The following is a 10,265-nucleotide window of genomic DNA, read 5'->3' on the forward strand; positions in this document are numbered from 1 at the left end:
TGGGTGTCAATTGATGTTAATTGTGCCTAATTCGACGCAATTGAGCCCAATTTACACCCAATTTGCATAAATTGGGTGTAAACTAAGTATCAATTGAGTCGAATTGGACTCAATTGATAATAATTGGATGTTAATTGATATTAATTAAGTCCAATTGACTTCAATTGGGTGTTAATTTATTACAATTAATGTCAATTAAGCTCAATTGAGCTCAGTTGACATCAATTGGGTGTCATATCAATTGAGCTCAATTGGGCTCAATTGTACTCAATTGACACTCAATTGGGTGTTAATTGCATCCTATTGTGCTCAATTGAGCCCAATAGGATGCAATTAACATCAATCGGGTGTCAATTGATCACAATTGATATCAATTGGGCTCAATTGGACTCAATTGCACTCAATTGTGTGATCGATTGTGTGTCAATTGATCTCAATTGAGCCTAATATGATACAATTGAGCTCAATTCACGCCCAATTGGATATAAATTGAGTGTCAATTGAGCCGAATTAGACTCAATTGATAGCAATTGGGTGTTAATTGATATCAATTAATATCCAATTAACACAATTGAAGTTAATTAAGTCTAATTGACTTCAATTGGATAATTTGGGTGTCAATTGAGCTCAATTGGACGTAAATGACATCAATTGGGGGTCAATTAACATCAATTGAACCTTATTGACATCAATTGGATGCCAATTAACATCAATTGGACTCAATTGACATCAGTTGGGTTTCAATTGAGCCAAATTGGATGTAACTAACATCAATTGGGTGTCAATTGATTACAACTGAGCTGAATTGGGCTCAATTGCACTCAATTGATATTAATTAGGTATCAATTAAACCTAATTCCATGTAATTGAGCTCAATTGACATCAATTCACATCAATTGCTCTCAATTGATATTAATTGGGTGTCAATTGATGTCAATTGAGCCTAATTCGATGCAATTGAGCTCAATTCACATCAGTTCACATCAATTGGGTGTCAATTGATGTCAATTGAGTAAAATTGAGTCTAATTGGGTGTCAATTGAGTCAAATTGAGTCTAATTGGGTGTCAATTGATATCAATTGAGTCAAATTGAGTCTAATTGAGCCCAATTAGACTTAATTAAGCCAAATTGAGTCTAATTGGGTGTCAATTGATGTCTATTGAGCCAAATTAAGTCTAATTGGGTGTCAATGGAGCCTAATTGACATCAATTGGGTGTCAATTGATGTCAATTGAGCCCAATTGAAGCTAATTGTGTATCAATTGACACACAATTGATGTCAATTGGGCTCAATTGACATCAATTGGATTCAATTGACACACAATTGATGTCACATGGTCTCAATTGACATCAATTAACACCTAATTGATGTTAATTAATATCAATTGGGTATCAATCGATTATAATTGATGCTAAATTGAATGAATTGAGTCCAATTGACATCAATTAAGTCTAATTGGATATTAATTGATCAATTGGGCTCAATTGATATCAACTGACACCCAATTGGACTCAATTGACATCAATTGGACTCAAAAGGGTGTTAACTGATGTTAATTGAGCCCAATTGACATCAATTGGGTGTTAATTGAGCTCAATTGGACATAATTAACAATAATTGGGTATGAATTGAACTCAATTAACATCAATTAGGTGTCAATTGAGCCTAATTGCATCCAATTGACATCAATTGGGCAAATTGCATCCAATTTAATTCAATTGACATCAATTAAGCCTAATTACATCTAATTTAACCCAATTGGACTCAATTGAATCCAATTGGACTCAATTGACATCAGTTAGGTGTCAATTGAGCCTAATTGTATCTATTTGGACTTAATTGACATCAATTGGGTGTCAATTAAACGCAATTGGAGTCAATTGATATCAATTGGGTATTTATTGATGTTAATTGAGTTTAATTGACGTCAATTGGGTATTTATTGATGTCAATCGAGTCCAATTAGATGCAATTGGACTCAATTGGGTGTGAATTAGACTCAATTAATATCAATTGGGCTCAATTGATATCAATTAGGTGTGAATTGATGTCAATTGAGCCCAATTCGATGCAATTGATATCACTTGGGTGTCAATTAGACTCAATTGGCACCCAATTGATGTCAATTGAGTCCAAGTGGATGTCAATTGATATCAATTGAGCCTAATTGATCAATTGACACCCAATTAGACTTAATTGATACCAATTTGACTCAATTAGATATTAATTGATATCAATTAGACTCAATTGGGTACTAATTGATGTTAATTGAGCTCCATTAGACTCAATTGACATCAATTAGGTACTAATTGAGTGTAATTGATATCCATTAAGCCCAATTTGGCTTAATTGACATCAATTGGGTATCAATTGACTACAATTGATGTCAATTGAGCTCAATTGACATCAATTGGGTGTTAATTAATGTCAATCGAGTCCAATTAATATCAATTAGGTATCAATTAAGCCAAATTGATATCAATTGGATGTCAATTGAGCCCAATTCACATCAATTGGGTGTAAATTGAACCTAATTGGACTTAATTAACATCAATTAGGTGTGAATTGATGTCAATTGACCTCACTTGGATGCAATTGATATCAATTTGGTGTCAATTGGACTCAATTGGCACCCAATTGATGTCAATTGAGTCCACTTGGATGTCAATTGATATCAATTGAGCTCAATTGATCAATTGACACCCAATTAGACTTAATTGATATCAATTTGACTCAATTGGGTATTAATTGATGTCAATTGAACTCAATTGGATGTTAATTGATGTTAATTGAGTCTCAATTGACATCAATTGGGTGCCAATTGAGTGCAATTGATGTCAATTAAGCCCAATTTGGCTCAATTAACATCAATTGGGTGTCAATTAACTACGATTGATGTCAGTTGAGCTGAATTGACATCAATTGGGTGTTAATTGATGTTAATTGAGTTTAATTGACATCAATTGGGTGTTAATTGATGTCACTTGAGTCCAATTAGATGTAACTAGACTCAATTAGGTTTGAATTAGACTCAATTGATATCAATTGGGCTGAGTTAATTGGGTGTCAATTGAGCCCAATTGACATCAATTGGGTGTGAATTGAACGTGATTGGACTCAATTGACATTAATTAGGTGTGAATTGATGTCAATTGAGCCCAATTGGATGCAATGGATATCAATTGGGTGTCACTTGGACTCAATTGGCACCCAATTGATGTCAATTGAGTCCAATTGGATGTCAATTGGTATCAATTGAGCCCAATTGATCAATTGACACCCAATTAGACTTAATTGATATCAATTTGACTCAATTAGATATTAATTGATATCAATTAGACTTAATTAGGTATTAATTAATGTTAATTGAGTCTAATCGGACTCAATTGATATCAATTGGGTACCAATTGAGTGCAATTAATATCAATTAAGCTCAATTCGGCTCAATTGGCATCAATTGGATGTCAATTGACTACGATTGATGTCAATTGAGCTCAATTGACATCAATTGGGTGTTAATTGATGTCAATTGAGTCCAATTAACATCAATTGGATGTCAATTGAGCCCAATTGACATCAATTGGGTGTGAATTGAACCGGATTGGACTCAATTGACATCAATTAGGTGTGAATTGATGTCAATTAAGCCCAATTGGATGCAATTGATATCAATTGGGTGTCACTTGGACTCAATTGGCACCCAATTGATGTCAATTGACTCCAATTGGATGTCAATTGATATCAGTTGAGTCGAATTGATTAATTGACACCCAATTATACTTAATTGATATCAATTTGACTCAATTGGGTATTAGTTGATGTCAATTGGACTCAATTGGGTGTTAATTGATGTTAATTGAGGACTCAATTGACATCAATTGGGTACCAATTGAGTGCAATTAGTGTCAATTCGGCTCAATTGGCATCAATTGGATATCAATTGACTAGGATTGATGTCAATTGAGCTCAATTGACATCAATTGGGTGTTAATCGATGTCAATTGAGTCCAATTAAGCCTAGTTGTGTCCAATTGGGTGTCAATTGATTGAATCCAATTAAGTCCAATTAAGCCCAATTGAGTCCAATGGGGTGCCAATTGATGTCAATTGAGCCCAATCGATCAATTGACACCCAATTAGACTTAATTGATACCAATTGGACTCAATTGGATATTAATTGATGTCAATTAAACTCAATTGGAAGTATAATAAGATCTAATTGATGGTAATCGATTAGATGGTAATCGAGCTTAAGGTGATAAATTTAGAGATAACTTTTTTTGTACAAAGAATTTTGAACTTTCGACATTATAAATGAGTCCAGAAGGCCCAAAAATGGTAGGAATGACTGTGAACATGAAAATATTTTGACTATTTTTTTTTCACTTTTTTTCTCGCCGGGAAAATGGATTTTCCCGGCGGGCCCGCCGGGAAAACAAAAAGCCCGGCGGGCTTCGACAGGTTACCAGGTCACTGGTAACCTGCTATTTTGAGAACATGAAAACATGTGAACATGTGAATAACATGTTCACAAGTGTTATTAACAAAAAAAATCTTGTGATCACGTGAATATAAAATCCCTGGCCTTGGCGAAATCCTTCGCCATTTGCACTACTTCGGCCATGGAAACTGGCTTGGCATTCTTCACTAGAATATTCAAAGGTTCGTTCAGTCCCTGAATGAACCTGGCCATCAGCTGTTCTTCGTCCAGTGTGGTGGTGAGTATTTGAGGAGGAGAGTGAACGCTTGGTGATACACTTCAATAGTTCTGCTCCCCTGGGTTAACTCTAAGAATTTGTTCATCTTGGTTTCCAAAAAGCTGGGAGGACAGAATCTCTTTCTTAGGTAAATTTTGAGATCATTCCATGTTTGGGTGTTCCGATCCAGACGGTTTGTCTCGCAGTGGTTTCTCCATGCCACTCTGGCTGTTTCTACTATCTTCAGCCTCGCAAGAGCCGTTTACTTTTCTCGTTGTACCCGGTGACATCGAAGTATTCTTCCATTGCTTTGATCCAGTTCTCCACAGCCTCGCCCAAGTTTTCCCCTTCACCCTTGAAAGGTCCAGGCTGCGATCTATGAAGAGTTTTATGAACTTCCAAGTCAAGCTCTTCCTCATCGAGTTGGGAATTATCATTCTATCTGAACATCCCTCCATGGGAATTTCAGTTATGCAGGTTCTCATTTCTCATCCCTTAATTAGAGTCACTGGGTCAAGGTCAACAGTAGCAATCTGTCAGCACAATCCACTAATCTCATAGTTATTTGCTGAAGTCACAATCATCATTCCAGTTACTATCATCATCATTAGGATTCGTCCCATTCATCCTCATTGTGGCTTTGTTAAACTTATCTTCTTTCAACTAGAATTCAGGAATCATTATCTTTCAATCAGAATCCAAATCAACTCATCAACTTTCAACCAGAATTCAAATCAACTCATCAACTTTCAACCAAAATTCTAAAATCATATCAACCAGCATTCGAATTCATTCATCTGTGTATAGCGTTTTTGCTTATAATTTCAAGGTCTTAGATTTACTCATATATACTCTGCCAGTAAAGACTGCCAGTAAAGAGCTGCAGTTATACCCTTGGTATATACGGGTAGTGACAGTCCTTAAAATTATAAGGTAAATACCATGATGTCTAGGCCTCATGTAAGTCATGGATTCCATACAACTGCGGTACTTCTATCTGAAAACCTAATTACCTATTTATGAATCTTCATTCTGTATATCAATTTGTATGAATTTCATCACACAATTACAACCTCTTACTGCTACTTCATAAAGTTTTGATATTTCTGGCTTCTCAATTGATCCACTTTAGCCAATTTGCTCAGATACCAGCTGAAAGATCCCTACCTGCTCCGTGCAATGAATTCAGGGGTGCTAGTAGCAGAAGTAACACTTCTTGCGCAGGGCAGAGTCTCTCACTCGGGGTCTCGTCCACCACCACAGATATCCAGACAAGAGACTAATCACTCGGTTCTTCCAAAACCGAACCCAGAAAATCTTCCCTCGCGCCTAGAAAGCACGGGCAATTCCTCCAAGATATTTTTACTCTAACGTAGTCAAGAGCCTTATCTAACCAAACTTATTTGACCGAACCCATGAGTCACATGGTCAGATCAAGGAAGAGATCAATGCTTTTTTCCTCATCGAGAGGCACAGCCGTCGATTCTTTTCCATAGAGCAAGGACTATCCGGGATTTACTTAATCTATCGTACCATAACAGAATTAAGTCTCATTTTAGGGATCCATCAGTCTAGCCAGTCCCATGGGTTAGCCAACCACCCAACCACTGTAGTGATACGATCCATTTAGAAATTTGGTTATGTTTTGTCCCGGGTACCAGGGAAAAGAGTTCCCAAGTCCCCTAGCCAGAGCTTCATGCAAACTTCAAGAAGATAGTCACACCACTTCAAGAAGATAGTCAAACTTCAAGAAGATGGTCACACCACTTACACATCCAATATGAAATTGCCTTTTTCACAGATTCAGCTGTCTTTAAAATAATCTTTTAATGAAACCATAGTATCACTAATCATAATCCTCCAAAATATTTGATTGAATTCTAATTTCCAATCATTCCTTCACATCGGTGTACCTATAGCATCATTGGCAACCAGAACGCTCACCACCTATCCATTCAGGGACCTTTTCAATAGTTCCTAGCTCATAGTACCCGGAAATATATTCACTTATAAAAATCGAGATGGACTCTTGGTTGAAGATCTGCAAGATCAGCCCCCAACGGATCCATATAAAAGAGCCATGGACTCGTCCGTTGATGAGGATCAGCAAGGTCAATCAACCAAATCCATGCCCGAGTTCAGAAAACAACTCTAACACCTTGTTCCATTTTCTTCCTCGATGCACGCATGGGTATCTTTGGCGACCTAGAGCCCGAGCACTGTATGGTCACCACCCTCTAGGATCCTTCGCAGGTCACCTAGTGCTTCACTCATAGGCCGCTTCCTTGGTCCCTCATCCACCGTACCAGAAGCTCACCATTTAAATTGAACCAAGGCTGGTCAAGACCTTGACTGAGACCTTGCTATGCAAGACGTCCTCCGTTGACTCTCCATCAGCTGTTGCAACTTTATCACTTAGGTCTCCATGACCTCATTCACAAGATGGTCAAAATGCTTCCCCAACATTCTTGACATAAAACAGTCATTTAAAAACAGGTCATAAATACAGTTTAAAACGAACTCTCAACTTTTCACATCGTTCCACATCATTTTCCGTTATTCCACATTCTTCTAAATCAATTCACTTTGCTTAATCCACATCCAATCATATGTATTCTCATCGTTCTTCATCCATTCTCATCTAATCACATTATATTACATCCCATCACATCTATCCTCATCACATCTCATCCATTCTCATCTACCCATATCCACATCACATCACATCACATCTATTCACATCGTCCTTCATCCATTCTCATCTAATCACAATGTTATATTACATCCCATCACATCTATCCTCATCACATCTCATCCATTCTCATCTACCCATATCCACATCACATCACATCACATCTCATCCATTCACATCTATCCCGATCCACATCACATCCACATCACATCTCACCCATTCACATCTATCTCAATTCACATCACATTACATCACATCCATTTCACATCACATGTCGATTCACATCACATCACATCACATCCATTTCACATCACATCTCATCTATTCACATCTATCCCACTTCACATCACATCACATCCGTTTTACATCACATCTCGATTCACATCACATCACATCACATCACATCCATTTCACATCACCTCTCATCCATTCACATCTATCCCGATTCATATCACATCACATCACATCCATTTCACATCACATCTCGATTCACATCACATCTATTTCACATCACCTCTCATCCATTCACATCTATCCCAATTCACATCACATCACAAAACATCCATTTCACACCCATCACATCACATCCACTCACATTCATTATATTTATTTATATATCCATTCTCATCCATCACATCACATCCATTTATATCCATCATATTCATTCTCATCACCATCCCATCACATATATTCTATCCACATTACATTACATCCACATCTATCCACATCATATCTCATTCATACACATCCCATCTCATTCATCCACATCCATCCAGTCATTCACATGCATGACTATTCACATCCATCCATTCATTCACATTAACATCTATCACTTCACATCTCATCACATTGACATCCACATCCCTTTACATCACATCACACCCACATCCCTTTACATCACATCACGTCCATATCACATCCATTCACATCCACATCCCCTTTACATCACATCACATCTCATTCCACATCCGCATCCACATCCATTTACATTACATCACATCTCACCGCATCCACATCCACATCCATTTACATCACATCACATCTTATCACATCCACATCCACATCCACATCCACATCCACATCTATTTACATCACATCACATCACATCTTATCACATCCACATCCACATCCATTTACATCATATCACATCTTATCACATCCACATCCATGTACATCACATCACATCCTTTCTTCACATAACCTCACATCTTATTCTCATCTCATTATTCACATTCACATTCATTTATATCACATTCTTTCATATACACATCCACATATATATTTTACATCTCATCCTTTCACATAACCTCACATCTCATTCTCATCTCATCATTCACATGCACATCCATTTACTTCGTATCCCATCCATATTTATTTACATCACACTACATCTTATCACATCATGTTCACATCTTATCACATCCTTTCACATCCTATCACATCTCGATACGGACGATGGAAATTTTTCTAAATTTCTCCCAATTGCTTGGCCTAGGTAAAGGTTCCCTTTCTCCAGACGGCTGTTTTCATATTCTTTCTCAAATTCCTCAAGTGAAATATGTTCAATCTTCTTTTGAATAAAAGAATTCATAGGATTTACAAGAATCAATTCTACCCATATTTCCCAATAATACTCAAAATTCCACTTTTGATAAATATTCATAAATTGAATTATACTAAAAATTTCTCTTTTTTTCATTTAATTTCTTGGATCTCAATTATCATGGGAATTCCTCTTTTACATTTAATTGATTGAATTCTAAATGAGCACTCCCCTCATCTTCTTATCTGTTTTCTTCTTTTTTCCCTTCTTGATCTGTTTCATGATTTCCTGGGTCCATCAAGATAGCCTGCCCTTCTTGCATATCTTTAGCTATTAATTTGGGTTGGTTTAGTGCTAACTGCATGTGCTCCTTTGGTTCGGGCTCCTTGAGATGCCTTTTTGCTACATGATTGAGAACCCGTGTGAGTAGGTATGGGTTACAGATTTTGGATTGGTGGGCCTTTAAGTAGTTCTCCATCTCCTTATGGACATAGTATGCCTATTCTTCTTCTTTCTCCTCATGTGCTTTTGCAATCCTGTTCAAGGTGACCCTGTTGTGTATCTATCCACGGCCTTCACTTGCAACATCAAGGACATGGCCTTGCAAGCTTTTTCCATAGCCTCATCCTGGATGTTTTCATACTCTGCCTCAATTAAGTTGTAAGAATTTTTCTTGAGCATTGCATGGGTACAAAAATGGCATATATTATAACACTTTGAAGACCTTCAAATATTTAAAGAAAAAAGACAAATAGCTTAAACTTTTCTCAAAAAATCAAGTTAAGCTCTATATTACCTGAAGATCTAAGGTCCAAAGTGGGAATCTAATATGTGTTTCTATGTAAAAGATATTAGCATTTTATGGAATCAGTCCAAATTTAGGACATAGTGAATGCATTAACTTTGTACCTAAGGAAATGAGGACTTTCGACTATCTAATGCTTAATCCGATTATGCAACCATATTCCCAACTTTGCATGTGATGTTCGAACAAAAGAACTTGAAAGGAAATTCCTTTGTTAGCTAGGAGAGACTAGCCACTAAAGGTACTGTTTACAAGGTGCCTGAGTGGATAAAATTGGGCACCCTGATCATGCAACCACCCATCTCTCGGTTAGTTAACTTAAAAGTTGTTTTGAAATCAGATTATAAATTGGGCCACTTTAATGGTTTTTAACCCTTGTTTTTCAACCCCTTTGAAACGAGTTTTTGGGTTGGAAGGGTTTATAACCACCACTGGTTGACAACCAGTTTATAGATTGAGAGCATGATAAATGGCTACTGGCTACCAACTTGTTGACAACCGGTTTATAAATTGAGAGTATGACAA

This window comes from Cibotium barometz, chromosome 65, assembly GCF_041138505.1.
Source record: "Cibotium barometz isolate CiBa-2024 chromosome 65, ASM4113850v1, whole genome shotgun sequence".
NCBI lineage: Eukaryota > Viridiplantae > Streptophyta > Polypodiopsida > Cyatheales > Cibotiaceae > Cibotium > Cibotium barometz.